We start from the raw sequence: 21422 nt of genomic DNA, 5'->3' as shown, positions 1-21422 counted from the left end.
CTTTCTTTGGATTTCTTTGGACCAGTAACCCTCCCCAGTTGAGATTCACAACAACCATAGGGTGGCTAACAGTGTTGTTGTGCGCGTCTGACACTTTGTTCTGATGACCAAGTAGGTATTGCTCAGGGGGAACCAGTTTCTCCATCACCATCACCATAGTGACACTGGCACCTGTGTCCCTATAGGCCTCCACCTGAACACCATTATTTATATTAAGGGGGCAAGTCACTAAGGTGTTGATCAGTGTAGGGAATGGTGCAGAAGACATTGTGACATGAAGGGTTAATTATTCTGAATAGTGTAGATGAGCGTGTGCCTGCAGAAACCTGAAACAACGTGGAAAAGTCCACGATGTCACTTTCAAGCTTGTTTTCCAACATTCCATAGATAAAATTATCCGCAGCTGCATGTATAAGAAGCAGGAAGTGTGGGAGAGAAACGCAAAGGTTGTTCTAACCCTGAGAAAGGGAGTACAGGAAAAGGACAGAAAGAACAATGGCTGGTGAACAAGAGAGCAGCCATGCACACATGCTGATAACATAGCTAGAAGATGCGAGAAAGGGATAGAATCCAAACGTCTGGTTATTCAAGCACTGAAGCATGGGTGAGGGGATTGAAGCTTGCAGATGGAGTTGTGCAAGCTGCCATCAACCACATCACTGCCTCCCTGGCTGTGCTGTTCTTAGACCGTGACGCTCAAGGGGGAGAGAGGTTCAAGCAGGCGGGAGAGGGCTTCCCAGCATTGTGGATAAAGTTAAGTTCCACCCAGGGATGAAAGGCCTTTGTTTCTCTGCTTTATTCTGATTGATTAGCATACTTGCACTATGTTTATAATCTGAAGTATTCTGCTCATTTATATTTGCATTTTCCTTGAACGTCTTAAGGTGAACATGATGCAGTAACTGAAATATGTGTTTTGTAGACAGTTAACCAATGCCGCGTTCCCATCGGTGAACTCTTTGCTCATATATAAATAAATGGTCTTTATTGCTATTTTTCATTCTACTTCGTTGATGTGCCAAATGCATATATTTTATTGAAATTCTATTAAAGCTAAGTGTGTTCATTATTGGCGTGTGGACCTTCATTGAGCGTCCTTATTGACTTATATCGAACAGATCAGGTGTCAATCAATCACCTGGATAAGACGGGTGGCAAGGTCAATGCCACCATCAGAGACTAAAACAGCCTCAGTGGTCTCCCTAACTAGTCCAACCCCCACTAAATTACCAAAAGTGAGCCCAGATACACCCTTTGATTGGCTATTTGTAGTGTTTCTCCCACCACTACTGCTATTACTAGGGGCACTAGTGGAAGAAGTGGGGGTTGTGGTGGTGGGAGGTTTGGTGTTTCTTTTTGGAGAAGTGGGATCACTTGCGAAATGACCTTTGGCTTTACAGGGCTAACACCATGACTTTTCTGATTGTGAGAAGAGGATTTGGTCACACCACCCCCAGAGGTTTTTTGTGGGCCTGATGAAGACTCTGATGATTTTTTATCTTTGTCCCCACCCTTGTCATGAGACTTACCATCCTTCTTCTTGCTGTCTTTTACAGGCCCTCTCAAGTGCAGAAAACCACGTGTAGATGTGATCCCCATCCTTGTAAGGAGGGACAACTTTGTGCAGATTTCTTGAATCAAATGTAGGTTCCCTAACATTGGAATCCCTGCCTTTCCCTTTCCACAGCCAGGCATTCCCTTTCTAATGCCAACTGTTGCTGCTGTAGCCTCAGCCTGGCCTCCTCTAACCTCAACTTTCTGAGTTCCCTATCTAGGGACTAGTCCTCAGGGTTAGAAGTGTGGGATGCTTCTGAAACAGAAGTAACATGGTAATTGGCAGAGGCTGATCTTTGCCTAACTGGAACCACCCTAGTGACCTGGCCTCTAGGTATGAAGCAAGCCCTACAAGTGTGAGAACCCTTCCTACTCCCAGTTATACTAAAGGGTTTGTTGACAGAAAGATCAGCAGAAGGACCCTCCCAATGATTATCAGAATGCCCCTCTAAGCCTGCCTGGTTGGAATATTCCTCAACTTCCCCAACCTGCTGTTCCTGACCAGTGCTAAGTCCCTGGTCGTTCTTCAGGAGAAGATTTAAAAGAAATTCCTTATTGGGGCTTTTCCCAATCCCTAAACTCCGTTCAATGCAGAGACCCCTCAAAATTTTAAAGTTTAGATTTTCATATGTCGTTTTCACAACTCTAGGGGTAGCTTCTACAGTATACATGTTGAAAGAAAAAGAGTTTAGGAAAAAGAGTAAAAAGTTAGTAGACTAGCAGGCCTAACATTTTAGAGAAAAGAAGAAACATTTCAGAAACTTTGTAAAACCTTTGCAAAGTTTAAAGAACTTTTTAAAAAGTTAGAAATTACTTCTATGTATACTTATGTATAACTAATTCTTGGAGCAAGCTTTTGTAGTGAAAAACACTAGTAACAAAGTGGTAAAGCAATTGCAAGTAATTATCCCACCTCTGCACTACCAATATAGGAGGCAGGTCTGGTTTGCAGTGGGTACCTTAGGCACTTACACCTTATACCAGGTTCAGTTATCCCTTATTAGTGAAATGTAGTAGTGTTCTAGCAGCTTAGGCTGATAGAGGTAGCTGTTGCAGAGCAGCTTAGGCTGAACTAGGAGACATGTAAAGCTCCTGCAATACCACTATAGTTAGACAGTACTTATACACAAGTAAAGACAATACTCAGTGTTACCAAAAATAAAGGTAGTTTATTTGGGTGACACAAGGCCAAAAATATCTTAGAGGCAATACTCCTTCTGGAGGTACGTATTATACACAATATATACACTAGACACCAAAATAAGGTATGTAATTAGACATAGGATAGTGCAAACAATAGGAAATGCTATGGAATGCAATGGAAGAAAATAGGTCTAGGGGCAACATAAACCATTTACTAAGAAAGTGGAATGCAAACCATGAATTCCCCCCTAGACAAGTGTAGTGTGAAGAGAATCACTGTGAGAGTAAGAATACCACAAAGGTAAGTAAAATACCCCACCCCAGAGGCCAGGAAAGTAGGAGTAGAGTACTGCAAGTTTCCTTAGGACACAATACACGTCGTGATTAGAGTAATTGCAAGAACCAAGCAAGACTTCAAACAACAAATGGTGGATTCCTGGACCTCAAGACCTGCAAAGAGAGGAGACCAAGTCCAGAAGTCGGAGAATCTTCCAGGAAGGACAGGAGCCCCTGCCAACCTAGAAGAGGGTGCAAAAGAAGAGTCCCCTGTTGGACAAAGAATGCAGAAATGCACCAAAGGAAGATGGCAGCGGGTTCCTGCATGATGCAATGGATGTCCCACGTGGAGATGTTGGATGCAGGCGAGTTTCGGTGCTCAATTCGTCCAACAAGCCTTGGTTCAAGCAAAGTCGCAGATTGCGTCAAAGTGGCGCTGCCAGGACCCAGGAGGGACCTGGGGGCCTCAACCTGGACTGAGGAGGCAGAGTGGGCTCCTTATCATTGGAGGGAACCCACAGATGACCAGGCAGCACCCACGAAGGTCCCAGGACTAGGGACAAAGAAGGTGCAAATTGCAGTTGTTGCAGCACTACAAAAGAAGGTCCCACGCCGCTGGACGACAACTCAGCGAGTTAAGCGTCACACGATAGAGTGCTGGGGACCTGGGCCAGGATGTGCATGAAGGATTCTTGCAAATAGTGCACAGAGGCCTCAGGAGGTGAAGATGATGTGGTGCACATGGGTACTGTTGCAAACGGGGAAAGCAAGCTCTTACCTTCTCCGAATTTGGACAGCAGGACCTTAAGGCAGTCTGTGTCAAAGGGGTCCACAACCTGTGTTACAAGGAGCACGCTCGTCATCAGGAGAGGCGTCCAAGAGAATTGGTCGTCATTTTAGAAGGTGCCTCTAGGAGCAGGGAAGTGACTCCGTCCCTCCACGGGAGATGTCTTTGGTCCTTCTGGTGCAGGGTGAAGACAGGGAGTCCCTAGAGGGTGCACACTGTGGAAACTGTTGCAGTTGCTATCTGGAGTTGAAGTTGCATAGGAAAAGTAGCCCTCCTGGATACTTTGGTGCTGTTACAGCAGTTCCTGGAGCAGTCTGCGGTTGATCCGAGGTCAGAGAATGAAGTAGTAATTGCAGCGGATTCCTGCTGGAAACTCGCAAGTAGAATCTAAAGAGAAACTCACAGGAGAGACCCTAAGTAGCCCTGAGAGGGAGATTGGCTACCTTATCTGGGATGGACCTAGCAGGAGGGGTCTCTGACGTCACCTGCTGGCAATGGCCACTCAGTGGCCTCCAGAGTGTCCCCACACCTTGGAAAACAAGATGGCTGAAGTCCTGGACACTCTGAAGGAGCTCTGGGCACCACCCCTGGGGTGGTGATAGACAGGGGAGTGGTCACCCCCCTTTCCTTTGTCCAGATTCGTGCCTGAGCAGGGACTCAGGGACCCTTAAACAGTGTAGACAGACTTATGCAAAGAGGGCACCAGCTGTGCCCTTCAAAGCATTTCCAAAGGCTGAGGTAGTCTACCCCTCCCCAGCATGTAACACCTATTTCCAAAGGGAGAGGCTGTAACACCCTCCTCCCAAAGGAAATGCTTTGTTTTGCCTTCCTGGGACTGAGCTGCTCAGCTGCTCTGTGAGGTGGCAGCAGCTGTAGCTGCAGTGCAAACCTCAGAGAACTGGTTTGGCAGCACTGGGGTTCTATGGTGGAGCCCAAAGGATGCACGGAATTGGCTCTCCAATACCAGATTTGGAATGGGGGGGCAATTCCATGATCTTAGACACCTGACATGGCCATATTCGGAGTTACCATTGTGAAGCTACATATAGGTATCGACCTCTATGTTGTGCACGCATGTGATGGTGTCCCTGAACTCAGCCTTAGTAACTTTGCACCTAACCTTCAGTAATTGAAGGTTAGACATATAGGTGACTTATACATTTCTTACGTGCAGTGAAAATGGCTGTGAAATAGTGTGTGCACTATTTCACGCAGGCTGTAGTGGCAGTCCTCTGAAAGGGTTTGTCGGAGCTCCTTATGGGTAGTAAAAGAAATGCTGCAGCCCCTAAGGATCTCCTGGAACCCCAATGCCCTTGGTACCTAGCTAACATATACTAGGGAATTATAAGGGCGGTCCAGTGTGCCAATTTAAATTGGTAAATGAAGTCACTAGCCTATAGTGACAAATTTAAAAGCAGAGAGAGCATAAGCACTGAGGTTCTGATTAGCAGAGCCTCAGTGACACAGGTAAGTACTACTGACAACACACACATTAGGCCACAAAGTATCAGCACTGGGGTCCTGACCAGCAGGATCCCAGTGGGACAGGCAAAAACATACTGACATATAGGTAAAAAATGGGGGTAACATGCCAAGAAAGATGGTACTTTACTACACACATGTGGTTAGGTTTTCAGACCAGATGGTCATCTGTGCATTTTCTGACACATTGGCCCTCATTACAACTTCGGTGGTCTTTTCCAAAGACTGCCATGGTGACTGCTGCCAAAAGACTGCTGCGGAGGTGGTAATCCGCCTGCCGTATTATGAGTCACAAACACAAAATCGCCAGAAAGCAACAACAACATCTACACTGCCAGAGCTAACGACTGTGGGAGAGAGGCGGTCCCACCAACCTTACTGCCACAGCAACAACAAATCGCCCTCCAAATTATGACCCACAAATCACCACAGCGGTTTATCAACGCCGGTAATCTATTGGCGGTGCATTCGATATGGCCACTCTACAAGAACAGAAGTTCCCATTCGCCAAATTGAAAAACCCACACTAAAACCACACAACCCACAATTCCTTGCAAATTCACAAATTCTGCTACACAATGCAGCCCAAATATCTCAAGAACTGCACACACAAACCACAGCCACCTATACACCCTTCACGTATCACTCACCACACATCATTCCCCTACACCAAACACACACATCACCACTGCACTCAATCACTACTTCACAGCATCCCACATATCCACACACCCTACACCCACACCAAACACCCCTCCCTCTGCACAACACACACACACACACACTACACAGTCAGCATGTCCTCACAAAAGCACCCCCATTTCACTGATGATGAGTTGCGGGTCATGGTAGATTATATCGTTAGGGTAGAGCCATAGCTGTTCAGTGCACATGTTCAGCATATATCCATTGACAGGTAAATGAAGTTATGGTAGAGAATTGTAGACAAGGTGAACTCTGTGGGAACCCATCCACAGAGAGGGGATGACATAAGGAATAGGTGGAATGACCTACGGGGGAAGGTGCATTTAATGACATCCAGGCACCAGATTGCTGTAATGAGGACTGTCGGTGGACCCTAACCTCCTCCCTGTAGGAAAGTACCATCTTGCCTGGCATGTTACCCCCATTTTTTACTTGTGTGTTAGTTTGTTTTTGCCAGTCTTACTGGGATCCTGCTAGCCAGGACCCCAGTGCTCATAGTTGTGGCCTGAATGTGTTCCCTGTGTGGTGCCTAACTGTGTCACTAAGGCTCAGCTAACCAGAACCTCAGTGCTTATGCTCTCTCTGCCCTTAAAATTGTCACTGCAGGCTAGTGACCATTTTTACCAATTCTAATTGGCACACTGGAACACCCTTATAATCCCATAGTATATGGTACCTAGGTACCCAGGGTATTGGGGTTCTAGAATATCCCTACGGGGTGCAGCATTTCTTTTGCCACCCAAAAGGTGCTCAGACCAATATTACAAAGGTCTGCCACTGCAGCCTGAGTGAAATAACGTTTTCACAGCCATTTTACACTGCACTTAAGTCACCTATATGTCTAACCCTCACTTGGTGATGTTCGGTTCCTAAGTTACTCAGTGTGAGGGCACCCTGGCACTAGCCAAGGTGCCCCCACATAGTTCAGGGCAATTTCCCCAGACTTTGTGAGTGAGGGGACACCATTAAATGTGTGCACTACATATAGGTCAATACTTATTAGTAGCTTCCCAATGGTAACTCCCAATATGGCCATGCAACATGTCTAGGATCATGGAATTGTCCCCCCATGCCAAATCTGGTATTGGGGTGCCAATCCCATACATCCCCGGGGCTCCAGCATGGACCCCGGGTACAGCCAAAACAGCTCTCTGGGGTTTTCACTGCAGCTACCACTGCTGTCAACCCACAGGCAGGCTTCTGCCCTCCTGGGGTCTGGACAGCCCAGTCCCAGGAAGGTAGAACAAGGGATTTCCTCAGAGAGGGGGTGTTAACCCTCTCCCTTTGGAAATAGGTGTTAAGGGCCTGACAGGAGTAGCCTCTCCTGGCCTCTGGGAATGCTTTGAAGGGCACAGATGGTGCCCTCCTTGCATAAACAAGTCTACACCGGTTCAGGGATCCCCCAGCCCCTGCTCTGGTGCAAAACTGGACATTGGGAAGGGGAGTGTTCACTCCCCTGTCCATCACCACCCCAGGGGGTGCCCAGAGCTCCTTCAGTGTGTCCCAGACCTCTGCCATCTTGAATGTAGAGGTGTGAGGGCACAATGGAGTGGCCAGTCCCAGCAGGTGACGTCAGAGACCCCTCCTAAGAGGTGCTTACCTGACTAGGTGGCCAATCCTCCTCTGAGGGCTATTTAGGGTCCCTCCTGTGGGCTTATCTTCAGATAATGAATGCAAGAGATTACCTGAGTTCCTCCACATCTCCCTCTTTGACTTCTGCCAAGGATTGACCGCTGACTGCTCCAGGATGCCTGCAAACTGCAACAAAGTAGCAAGAAGACCATCAGCGACACTGTAGCGCCTAATCCTGCCGACTTTCTCGACTGTGTCCTGGTGGTGCATGCTCTGGGGGCTGTCTGCCTGCACCCTGCACTGGAAGACAAGAAGAAATCTCCTGTGGGTCGACAGAATCTTCCCCCTGCTAACGCAGGCACCAAACATCTGCTTAACCGGTCCTCTGGGTCCCCTCTCATCGTGATAAGTGTGGTCCCTGGAACACAGGAGCTGGATCCAAGTGACCCCGACAGTCCAGTGGTCCATCTGTCCAAATTTGGTGGAGGTAAGTCCTTGCCTCCACACGCCAGACAGTAATCCTGTGTACTGCGTGAACTGCAGCTGCTAGGGCTTCTGTGCACTTTTACAAGGAATCCTTTGTGCACAGCTCAGCCCAGGTCCCCAGCACTCCGTCCTGCATTGCTTAACTCACTGAGTTGACCACCGGCTTCGCAGGACCCTCCTTAGTAGTGTTTAGACGACCGTTGTGCTCAGTTTTCTTGAACCCGCGTTCAAGTATGTCTGCGGGAGCTGCCTACTTCTGCATGGGCTCTCTGTGTTGCTGAGTGCACTCTCTGTCTCCTCCTCCATGAAGTGACCTCCTGTTCCTTCCTGGGGCCAGACAGCACCCATTTTCTGCAAACGCAACCTTTAGAGCTAGCAAGGCTTGTTTGTGGTCTTTCTGCGTGGAAACAACTCTGCATCCTCCAGCACGCCGTGGGATATCTTCTATGCAAATGTGAAGTTCCTGGCATCTTCCATTGTTACAGAATCTTCAGCTTCTTCTACCATGAGGCAGCCATTTTGTGCCTGCATCCGGGGTTTAGTGGGCTCCTTCCCCCCCGGACACTTTCATGACTCTTGGACTTGGTCCGCTTCCTTTACAGGTCCTCAGGTCCAGGAATCCATCTTCAGTGCTTTGCAGTCAGTTGTGTTCTTTGCAGAATCTCCTATCACGACTTTAGTGTGTTTCTGGGGAAGTAGGGTAAATTTATTCCTATTTTTTAGGATCTTGGGATGGGGTATCTTGGACACCCTTAGTGTTTTCTTACATTCCCAGTGACCCTCTATACACTACACTAGGCCTGGGGCCCCTAAGTGGTTCGCATTACACTTTCTTAGTATATGGTTTGTGTTGCCCCTAGGCCTATTGCATCCTATTGTATTCTACAGTGTTTGCGCTACTTTTATAACTGTTTACTTACCTGATTTTGGTTTGTGTGTATATTTTGTGTATTTTACTTACCTCCTAAGGGAGTATATCCTCTGAGATACCTTTGGCATATTGTCACTAAAATAAAGTACCTCTGAGTATTGTGATTCTTACGATATAGTGCTATAAGATATAAGTGGGATAGTAGGAGCTTTGCATGTCTCCTAGTTCAGCCTAAGCTGCTCTGCTATAGCTACCTCTATCAGCCTAAGCTGCTAGAACACTACTAATCTACTAAGAAGGGATAACTGGACTAGGCACAAGGTGTAAGTACCATCAGGTACTCATTATAAGCCAGGCCAGCCTCCTACACTCCCCCACAGTTGACATCATGGGAGGAGAAGGTCTTGGCTATTCTGCATCCTGAGGGCTTCACTGGAATATCTGGCAGGCTGGACTCTGCTATGTCACCCATACTTCTCTATCACTATGCACACATGCGTGGCTTGTCTACCCGTCACCCTATTTCCCTTCAACTCACTCCATCCCAAACTCATACGCACCCCCTTAACCACCCTTTTCAATTTCCCTTGCATGCCAACCCACTAAAATAACACTTCTCCAGTGTCATCATTCACACACATGAGTAATGCATGGTCAGCATGAAGTACTACCAATCCCACAATACATCACAATACACTAAGCAAATGTTCAAATGACTACACCCATTCCATAGGAAAACCTATAAATGCCGAATATATTTACACCTGGAAAACCTGAGGTGGCAATAGCAAACCAGGATATGGTAGTGACATTTACTGCTAAATATGTATATACGACTGATATTCATATGAAAATCATCATCAACTGCTAATGCCATACCTGGGGAGCAAGCACCCTGCACTAATTCCTTGCTTTAGCTATATTAATATCTAATGATGATATGAACAACTATCATACTTGTCCACATGCACCCCCATCTAATGTCAGCCGGCAGCATGTGCCACGTCTACCCAGTCCTCCACCAGAAAAAGTGATGACAGGTACTCTGGATGTCTGGATCGGGAAGATCTCCCTGCCCCATCTGGCACATCTAGTCAGTCAGACACCACAAGCATCACCCAGCCCTCCCCAGAACACCCCACATTGGAGTCCACTAGAACAGCAGCCACCCAACGTCCCCAAACCTCTGTCCCCAGGACACGTTGATCAACAGTGTACCCACCTGCACAGGTACTGGAGTCAACACCTCCCAGGCAATACGAAGAAGGTCCTGGTGTAAGTGGGAGTGGGCACACATATCAGGGGACACAGGCACAGGCGGCCAGGGCCAGTGAGAGGGCATCTGTGCACCAAGGGGTGGGCCAACACAGGGAACTGACTGGCCAGGAGGCACTGTCACAAGTCCTGGGAGCATACCAGATATCCCAGGACAGGAAGGTCTAGGTACTCACTACCTTGCAGGAGAACCAGAGGCTGCTGAGGAAACACCACCAGGAGGTCATGCAGCAGTTGCAGGCCTACAATTCCAACATGGCCTTCATTGCAGGGGTGCTTAGGGAAATTGCCACCATCATACGTGAGTCCTCAAAACAGCTGCGGGCCCCTTCCACTAGCCAGAGTACTGACAAAACCTCTACATCTCCTGCAGCTAGTGGACTGGAGGCCCTGCCACAGCACTCACAACCCATTAGTACCCCTCCCTCTGTAGCAGAGGAACTACCCCGCAAACGTTCCCTGCGAGCCAGACATCCTACAGAGACTGTAGCCAAGACTAAAACCACTGCCAGGAAATGAGCCTTTCCTACATGTCTCCCTTGTGTGCCACTGAGACACCTTGTTTTCTTTGGACTGCCATTGCTCCTTTTTCCTGTGCTACAAAGTAACTGGGCCACTACACTGACAATTTCGTCCATCATCACCCCACTCTATTGCACTATCCCTTCCTTTTTGTAATTTAAATAAACACACTTAAACACAACTGAAGGATTTGTGCTTTTATTTTATCAATATGAAATGTCTTGACCTTTATTTCCGTGTGCAAATGTAATGTAAATTGTGAATCCATCCAATGTACAGTCAGCTTGGGGTACACATCACCAGTGTAAGTGCTTGACACAAGTCACCATCCACCAAACTGTGTGAAAGCAGTCTGTAGGCATTCCATGAGTATACAGTAATGACCACACCAACATCTTAAAAACAGAAACCTTTAGTGACATTCAAATTAGAAGTAAAGGGAAGTAAAGCAACATGAGCCCCTGTAACATACCAGTCTATACTCATCTGGTCACATCAACCTAATATTATGCACTGCAATAACTCCAAACACTAGTAGTGACAAGGCAGAACTTTTGTAAGGGCCTTAGGCAATATACAGGTTTAGCTATGCCAGGTTGTCAGTATGCCAATCCCTCCTCCATAACACCTAGTTCAGGCCAAACAGTCAGGGACAATGAAATCACTGAGTGGGTGTGTAAGCACATTGAAACTCATATTACATTCCCAGCCGCAAATGCTAAGTACTGTATAAAATGAGGATACGGTTTGATGTGGACATGTATTTGAGACTGCCAAACAGCTGGTACTTAGTATAGGCAGAATAAGCTTTCCTCCATATTTCATACCTGTGGCAAAACTAACACTGATGGAACAATTTTAGGTTTCAAAATGCACACATTAGAGATGTGTACATTATAGCTGCCACACAGCTCTTCATTTAAATAGTGGAATGAACAGAACTACAGACTTACCTGGCTGTTATTGGAAGTACTAGTGTATTATATGTGTCCTGTTTTCCACATCATCTTATTTCTCATCTTCACTACTGTCCTGAGTTTCCTTTGCTGACACTGGTGCATTGTCCCCCCACCTCCTCCTGCAGTAATGGCACATGTCTTATGAGGGCCAAATTGCGAAGCATGCAGCAGGCCACGACTATCTGGTAGACCTTTTTACGGGAGTAGAGTAGGATCCACCAGAAAAATGAAGGCACCTAAAGCTGGCTTTCAGAAGGTGAAATGTTCTTTCTATCACGCTTCTGGTCTATTAATGTGCCTCATTGTAGCGATTCTCAGCCTCTGTCCTCGGATTCCTCATTGATGTCAACAGCCAGGATAGGTTCAGGTAGCCAAAGTTACCTGGAAAAAGTGAAAATCTCACATTACATGTGTACAATACTACAGAGGACAACTTAAAGATAATGCACTTTGACATACATTGTATGGAAACATCATACTCACCAATGAGCCAGACTCTCTCTCTCTCTCTGTAGTTGTGCCATGTTCTGTGGGACACTGCTGCTCCTCATTACATGGGCATCATGTACAGATCCTGGAATCTTGGAAGTAACATGAGAAATATATTGATCCGCAAGACCCACCATCTGCACATTTGAGTAATGGTAACTCTTCCTATTTCTAAACACCTGCTCATTTATCCTGGGAGGAACCAAAGAAATATGGGTCCCATCAATAGAGCCAATGTCATGTGGAATATGTCCCATTGTATAGAAAGCAGCCTTAACAGTGGGAAAATCATCCCATTGGGGGAATGTGAAATAGCTATTCATGTGTCTCAACAAGGCATTCAGAACATTTTTCAGCACTATAGTAAATATTGGCTGAGACATATCTGCAGCCAAGCCCACTGTCACCTGAAATGATCTATGGCCAGGAAGTGGAGCATTGACTGTGGGAGGGTTTGCAGTAGGACTACAAAGAGCAGCAATTAAATCTAGCTTGAATTGTGCACACAGTTCAATGCTTGTCGCCCTATTCAGACTATAGGTGAGAATTATGTGGCGTTCCTCCATTGTAGCCAAGTCAACTATGGGTCTGTACACTGGTGCATTTCTCCTCCTCCGCAGTGGTTGGTATATAAACAAACCAAACATCACAAGTTTGAGAAAGCATAAAGGATTTGAACACACAATATTACAGAACATAGAGCTTTCTAATACAATTCAGACAACCAATGTTTGAAATCTGCTCTGGTTGCCTCAGCATGCACACAGACTTCTAATACTATCCAAAATTAATATATGGTAATACTGCTTCACAGTTGTAGTCTAAGTAGTAGGATGTTATTTGTATCATAACATTTTCTTTGGTATTCAACTACTCTTTAGTCAAGCAGTGCACTAGTATGAGCGCTAATATCGTAAGGCAGAAGTCTGCCACCAAATGTACACTGTTAACATGCAGGAATTGCCTTGGTGCATCTTATAAGTACCTATGATACACATATCATTGACTACAGAGACAACAAACTTCAGAAAATGGCATCCACCTTTCCTGAATGCAGAGGACAGATGGAGGTAACCTCACTCCGCCGGCGTTAGTTGTCATGGCGGAGGGCGGTCAGAACCGCAGTGCAACTCTTCATTGTATAACATTGATGTCTATGGAGAACAGGGGCCAATGACGATCACCGCTGGCGGTGACGGTGATTAACGGGCTGCCATTTTAAGAAGCCCATTTCGCTTGATGCATGACTCTCACCCTATTAAGACCTCAACTGCAGGGGCTGTTGTGTCCTGTGTCTGGAAGCAACAATGGCCCATGCTACAGGGGATAGGGCCCCAGACTTCACATCCCAGGAACTCGAGAAGCTTGTGGATGGGGCCTACACCTGAATGGACAGTTGTATGGGGCTCCAGATCAACAAAAGAGCACTATTTTGGTATATTAGATGCGGCATGGCTGTATGTTGATGAAGTGTGTGCATGCAGTGTGTCCTTTGGAGAGTATTGTCTCGTGCATGCAAAATGTACACAGATGTACAAGTGATGTGTATGATGATTGTGAGATTGATACAGTATGTAGTCCAATACTGTAACTGACTGAAGTGTATAGTTAATGGTGTCCTTCTGTCTGTGTCTCCCATGCAGGTCGGCACCCATCAGAAGAAAGGATTATGGCTTGCCATCGTCAAGGACGTGCGGACCTGGAGGGTCCATAGCCAGCAGGACACCCACTGCAGAAAGCACTGGGGGAACGTGAGGTGCTGGGCCCGGAAGACCGAGGAGTCCCATCTGTGGAGGTCCTCCCAACGCAGGAGGGGTGCCCGTCAGACCCTCACCCCACTAAAGGGCCCACATACTGGCGGTGGCCAACCCAGAGCTGGTTGGGCGTTAGAGGGCACCACAGCAGCCACAAGGGGGTGAGTACTCACAGTGTTCTTTATTTTCCTGAAGACTGGCATAGTCTTTGGATACCAAGGTAATAGTCAGTGTATGCCTAAGTAAGCCATTGTTGGTCATGTTGAACAGCTCTGTATAGCAATGGTGAGTGGTATGTACAATAGGTAATAGTTAATTGCTGATATTCTACATAAGTAAGTCAAGAGCTGCTACATCTGACTCTGATTCCACCAGCAACATCATCTTCACCACCCACCGTTCCAGCACCACCCTCCCAGTAGCTCCCCACCCGGTTGCCTGTGGCCGTTCACTCAGGAGGGTAGGCATCTCCTTTGCCGCAGGCACCTCCACCCCTGCCCCAGTCAGCCCTTCTGCCCTCAATGAGGAGTCTATTGACCTTCTGAGGTCCATCTCTGTAGGGCAGTCAACTATAGTGAATGCCATCCAGGGGCTGGCATCCCATCTACACGAAGGCAATGCCCACCTGGAGGGCATTCAGGCTGGCTTGGATGGCCTACAGAGATCTTTTCAGGCTCTGACCTCCTTTTTGACGGCAGCCAGTGTCCCTAGTTCTTTCATCCTCCCTCCAATTACCTACACCCAGTCTAAGACCCCTCTCCCCCACCCATCCCAGGGAGATAATAAGAGAAGCATGCACCCAAAACAACAGACAGGAATCGCAAAGACAAGCACATGCACCACAGATCACACCACAAGCATACACACAACCAGCACATAGAAGCACACACAACAACAGCCACTGTTTCAACTGCCTCCCCTCTAACTCCCCCCTCACAGTCACATCAGCACTTAAACCTGCAACACAGCATCCTCAGTGCCAGAACCTGCAACCTTTTCAGCCTTGCCTACAGTCACCACAAAAGCAGACAGTCAGACTAGCACCCCATACACCACATGCGCAGTCACCACCACCACCATAACAACCACTTGCAGCACACCCACCTTACTTGCAGACACCACTCCAACATACGTACACACTACCTGCTGATCTTCTCCCACCCTCTCTTCCCCCTCCTCCCAAAACACATAAACGCCCCCAGTCACCCACCTAAGAGTCATCCACCTCACACAAGCACACTTTGCATGCACCTACATCCAACTCCAGCATGCCTACATGTCCTACAACCACTCCCTCTACCTCCATTCCCAAACCTGCTCCCACAGTCCACCCCACTGTACATAAAAAAACTTTTCCTTCCCTGCCTTGACATGCTCCCTCGTCCTGACCCACCCTGTGTTATCCCTACACATCAGGTTCCTCTACTCCAGCCCAGTCCCTCTAGCCCCCCGTCCTCCTATGCCCCCCTAGTGTTTCCAATGTTCCTCCCTCCACCAAAAATCCTCCCTCTACGAAGCAAAAGGTAGCCATTCCTAACCCTCGCTCCGAACCCAAGCCAGCCCCTAAACCGAAAACCAATCCCCCACCTCCTCCAAAACTAAAGTCCAAGGACCCCCCTTCTGAAACAAAACTCCCCCCTCACCCCCGCCTCCTGCCCCCTGAGGTGCCTGCCTTCCATATGGGTGTTCCTGCCCAGTGGAGTCATTTAGGCGGTCAGGAGTCCAGTTGGGCCTGTTTGCATGCCATTCGTGCCCTGAGATATCTATGGACATTTGCTTATTGTTATTGTTTAATTTATTACCTATTTTGAGATAAAATACCCAGCTCAGTACAGTGGAAAAATCACAGGTATTTGTCCTGCCTTTCTTTTCTTATGGCTTATGTAATTGTTGTATTTTACAGCAGATTGTTCTCCATATGTGTGGTATGTGTACAAGGTGTCTGCTGTCCGTGGTGTGTCAATGTTGGGTGTACGTGTCTGTAGTTTATGTGTAGCGGTGTGTTTGAGGATGTGTGTGTGTGTATCTGGACAGGTGTTTGTTTGGGGTGTATGTATGCATCGCAGTCTGTGGCGGGTGTGTGTGTTGCGTGTGTGTGTGTGTCACTCTCCCCTCCCTCCCTTGTGTGCTAGGTAGCTGTGCTCACAGTTCTTGCCTTCGTCGCTGCTCCTAAACTTCCATTACGTGGTACAGCATACGGTTCCATGGCGGCCGCGGACTACTCTGTGTCCCTGGCGGTGAGTTTCTCCTTTTATAGAACTTGTTTCCACCAGGATTTTTGTGGCGGTGGTAGCACCCCGGAAATCCTGTCAGTCTGCTAAGTCGTAATATGGTGGGCGGTTAATGGACTTCTGCCGGCTTGAAGACGGCAACCGCCGTCGTCAGTGGTCGGGCTGCACTGGTGGTTATGGCGGGGCATTGACTGTATTTGAGTGGGATCTCCGCCGTGGTAGTAATATGGTGGTCTTCACTGTCAGCCTGGTGATGGTACAATTGTTACTGCCAGCGTGGCAGTCAGCTGACCACCAAAGTCGTAATGAGGGCCATTATGGCACACTAATTTGGAAAACGTCAGTGCGTGCTACCTTGGCAGAAGTGATATTGTATGTAGTCATACCTTCACATCCATTCATTTTTTTAAATATCATAATCTCTTTGTGTCCTATTTTTAATAACACACATAGACGGAACTGTAGGAGTGACAGCATTGTTTGTACCAGAGTGAGACACAGCTACACGGATCCCTTCAGGTAACAGTCACATCTTGGCCTAGTAGGGCAAGTGTGCCAGCATTGGATCTAGGTAGACAATCCAGCAACTGCACAGTTAAGGACTCCACATTTATATGTGTTATGTGACATACCATAATGATTTTGCTGGGTGTTTGCAAACTTTTATGTAGCATATAGTTACTATATGGTTTGCACAGTGTCCCAGAACACAAATGTGCCTCTATTCACATTCATCTGACTATGAGTTCATTATAGTGGTCTCCATGAGAATAAGGCAGTACAAATGGATGGATGTACAACATACACATGCAGTCATTGCACACTGTTTACAGTTACACTCCCTTTGGGTTGTGGTAGGATATCTGACAGTCAGTACGCTGTAGCAGCACACATACTCACTATGGGGGTCATTCCGAAGGACCGCGGGGCCGGGGTCGGCGGGAGCAGCGCCAACAGGCTGGCGGTGCTCCTGAGGGCATTCTGACCGCGGCGGTATGGCCGCGGTCAGAACCGGAAAACCGGCGGTGTCCCGCCAGTTTTCCGCTGCCCTGAGGAATCCCCAATGGCGGCGCAGCTTGCTGCGCCGCCATGGGGGATTCCGACCCCCTCACCGCCATCCAAACCGCCAGGAACAGGATGGCGGTGAGGGGTGTCGTGGGGCCCCTGGGGGCCCCTGCAGTGCCCATGCCAATGGCATGGGCACTGCAGGGGCCCCCGTAAGAGGGCTCCACTTTGAATTTCAGTGTCTGCTTAGCAGACACTGAAATTCGCGACGGGTGCTACTGCACCCGTCGCACACCTTCCAATCCGCCGGCTCCATTCGGAGCCGGCTTCCTCGTAGAAGGGTGTTTCCCACTGGGCTGGCGGGCGGCCTTTTGGCGGTCGTCCGCCAGCCCAGTGGGAAACCCAGAATGACCGCCGCGGTCTTTTGACCGCGGGACGGTCTTCTGGCGGTTCCCAAGCTCGGAATGACCCCCTATATGTCCACACTGTCCCACATTGCTAGCTTTTTTTATATCAGTTTTCCCCAAGCACATGCGTCTGCCACATGCTGATCATATTCACTCTAATTTGGATCAAGATGATGTTGTGATGGGATGAGTGTAATACCCAGCAAGATCCCTTTGGGATAGGCCATAATCATGCTTAGGATATGGGAGTGTTGTGATGTTTAAGGTGACTGAGATATGCAATTGGTAACACTAAAGAAGAGTATAAACATGTATTTACGTTTTGCAGACATCAGTTCATTATTTGAAATACAGTCCATCCAGACATAGAATATTTCTGAAAAAATAGACTGTACAATGATTGATTGTTTGATTTCTCCTCTGTCCTCATCCTTCACCTCAGCCATTGTTCTGGCTCCTCAGGGGGCACATCCCATGGTGCATTAGTCCTTACACATATATTGGGCAGTATGCAACATGTCAGGATTATTTTGCACACCACAGGAGGAGATTATATATATCTGCCGTCTGACATGTCCAGGCAGCAGAAGCAAAACTTCAGGTCCCCAGAAGCATGCTCCAAATACCCCTGGTCTTCCCCAGTGCTTGGTTGTAGTTGCACTGTGCCTCTGTCTAGAGATGTGCATGGAGTCATGACCCATGGCTGCAGACCGTATCCTCAGTCAGCTCAAAAGACAGGATAAGAAAAATTAATCAATAATCATGATGATTGATTGACTCACATTCAAGTACGTATCTGTTATATGTACCGAATGACTCATAAACATTTCTGCAAGTATGGGGCCTACACTGACATTGGATGGCCCACATGCCCTTTCATTTTTGTTAATATTGACACTGTTCTACACATACAAGTTTACTGGCACGTGTGATACACTTACTGAATGAAAAAAATATTTTTCACACTAGCATGAAAATGGTGAGTCTTTACTGATAAGGACAATGAACACGCCATTGAGAAGGCAGTTATCTCACACTTCTCTATTGTGTTGGCTTCGGACCATTCTTGGCATTTCTGGCCGACTACGCATATTATTTTTAATTAGTTACCCAGTGCAGATGATGTGGTCCTATTCATTCACACAGATTTAGATTTGACAGTAGTAGTCACTGTTGTTCAGTAGTTACAGCCATGAATAGATTAGTGAGTGGAGGTCAGTGTGGGTCATCATTGTCTACACATCGCAGTGCGTTGGGTCCACTATGTTGACAGAACACAAGGGGCCAAATATTTAGATATGTTGCAATATACAGTGAAACAAGTAGATTATCATCACTTCGCTGCCTCATTGAGTAAAGGCAGTGTAGGACATATTTAGTCCTGAGATTTCAAGCTGTACTGGCACACAATAGGCTGCGCAGCACCAAGGCAGGCACAATTGTAAAATGAAGTCTGGCTGCATTCTCTGTGAGATGCACTTTGAGCATGAAGAGTGTTAGAAATGAAACTGGGCCTCTACTTGGCAGGGTATGCACCCTGTCCAAGTAGAGACCACAATCTTAGTGAGGGTAAGACAGTTACACTTGTGAAAGTAACTTGTGCTCACACTCTGATAGCTTGGCACAGAGCAGGCAGGCTTAACTTAGAAGGCAATGTAACAAGTTATTGGGCAACACATATTTGCAGTAGTAGTAGTAGTAGTAGTAGTACGAACTTTATTCGACTTTCAACAAGTCATAATAGTATCAAATATTATACATTTCAGTATATAATAAATAAGATAACATTTTAATAAATTACAATAATAAAAGGATACGTACAAAAGCAGTATTTAAAATTTCTTTTAAAATTTCCTAGTTACGAACCATTAGATAAACTAGATAAAATTCCATCGCTACCCCCATACGCTTTCTTGTATTTAATACGGAGCATAAAAAGTTAGCCAAGGTTCCACACATCTCAATAGAGGATAGCACCTGGAGGCTGGCGTACGCAGTACGACACTGGGGCAAATTAATTGACCTTAAGAGAGGGGCTACTAAGCGCTTTCTCTGCTTGGCATAGAATTTACAGAATAAAACCATGTGAATTGTAGTTTGAGGTGCCTTTGCATCACATGGACAGACCTTCAGGGTGGTGCTCCAATCGTTCATAGTTGGAAAGGTTACTAAACGATGAAATATATCTAGCCTCAGTCTGGTGAGAACAAAACGGTGGCGGGGGTTTACCACATTCGTCAAATAAGGCTGTATGGCCTCCGTCGACAGAATTAATTGATTGTAAATGACGGTGGGCTTTTTTGATTCAACCTCCCATTGTAAATCTTCTAAATATTTTAATGCCAGAACACTCAGGTCCTTCCTAGAGATTTTTCCCAACAAAAAAAAACTCCAGTTGATCAATTTAAGGGTAATGCATTTGTGAGTTCTGGTAGGGTGCTAAGCAGAATGAATCTGCCTGTCACAAGTTTGTCAGAATCTGTGGTTGTGCTCACTGTACTCCCCGCAATGAGAGGAAAGCGTGGGTAAACCTTGGCGAGCTAAAATGACTACTGTGTGGATGAAAAGTGTTTCCTCTCCCATAAGGCAAAGCCCTTGTGAGAATCAAGTCTTTAGACGAATTATGCAGGAGCTCCCTCTAGGGAGTTATGGTAGTTTGTGCTCCAGTCCACCGGCCACCCCGTCGATGGCAGAGGCAAGGGCTGGAATGCTGCCGAAGTCTCAACCTATTCAAGAGCTACAGTGAGAGTGCTGGCTTTTTTATCTTTCCCCAGGATGGCAGGGGCAAACAATGCCCTCGTCGGCCATGCGTCTCTGTCCTGAAGCATAAGTGTAGTGAGAGCCGGTCCTCCCGATTCTCGGTACGGGTGGCTCGGAATGCAGGGAGCACGACTATCACTCTAGCACAGCGGAATTGCTGGCAGTCCGCTCGGCGCTGAGGGCGCGGCTCACCAGTCCTCTGGACAATCTTTTGATGGGGGGGCTCCTCTCTTAGGTGCTGTGTCCTTTGATTGGTGCTGGGAGCATGGCTCACCACTCTCCTGGGCAATCCTTTGGTAGGTAGCGCCTCCTGGAAAGGCATTAGGATTGCAAGGAGGGCACGTCTTGCTCTCCCACTGGCTGAACCTCAGCGATCGTGCATCCCGGGGCAGTCCAGAGACTGGACAGTTTTAGTTTACATTGAGCGCCTCCTGAGTTAATACCATAGTGTACAGAGTCTGACACACAGCAGATGAAAGACTTTGATGGCCCTGAGTCTTACACAACAAGAAAACAGCTGAACATGCCCTTGGAGTTCTTGTGAATTCCTGGCTAAAGGGAGCAGGATGCTTCCTTCTTCACCTCCCCACAGATGCAGCAGGCCAACACAGCAGAGCCCAGTGCAAAGTGGCAGTCCCTCCTGGCAACTCAGCAATCAGCTTATGGGAGGCCAGCATAGCAAATCAATGGCAATGTGGCAATCCCTCCGGACAGCACAGCTCCTCCAGGACCCTGAAGTGAAATAGCCTGTTCTTGGTTTGGGGTCCATCTTGTATACTGTGATCCCAGAGCCCGGAGAGTTTGGGAAACTTCCAGATCTTCCTTTGAAGTCCTCATGGTCCCTCCCCTTCCCTCCCTGGCTCCAGCCACTATACAGGGGGTATGCAGCCCTTTGTGTGAGACCAGGCACAGCCGTATTCAGATGCAGGTGTCAGCCCCTCCTTCCCACCTAGTCCAGAAAGACCCATCAGCCTCGTGATGGGTCATCCATATGCTAAAGCCTCACCCAAGCTCCCTTTGTGCGTGCCTGTCTAGTGGGAATGTACAGTGCCTAGCTGTCTTCTATCCCAGACGTGTATTCAGGGACAGGAAGAGGTGCAGAATGGTTAAAGTAAGAAAATGCCAACTTTTCAAAAAGTGATAT

The sequence above is a fragment of the Pleurodeles waltl genome, chromosome 11 (genome assembly GCF_031143425.1).
Source record: "Pleurodeles waltl isolate 20211129_DDA chromosome 11, aPleWal1.hap1.20221129, whole genome shotgun sequence".
Taxonomy (NCBI): domain Eukaryota; kingdom Metazoa; phylum Chordata; class Amphibia; order Caudata; family Salamandridae; genus Pleurodeles; species Pleurodeles waltl.
Note: the sequence above shows the minus strand (reverse complement) of the source record.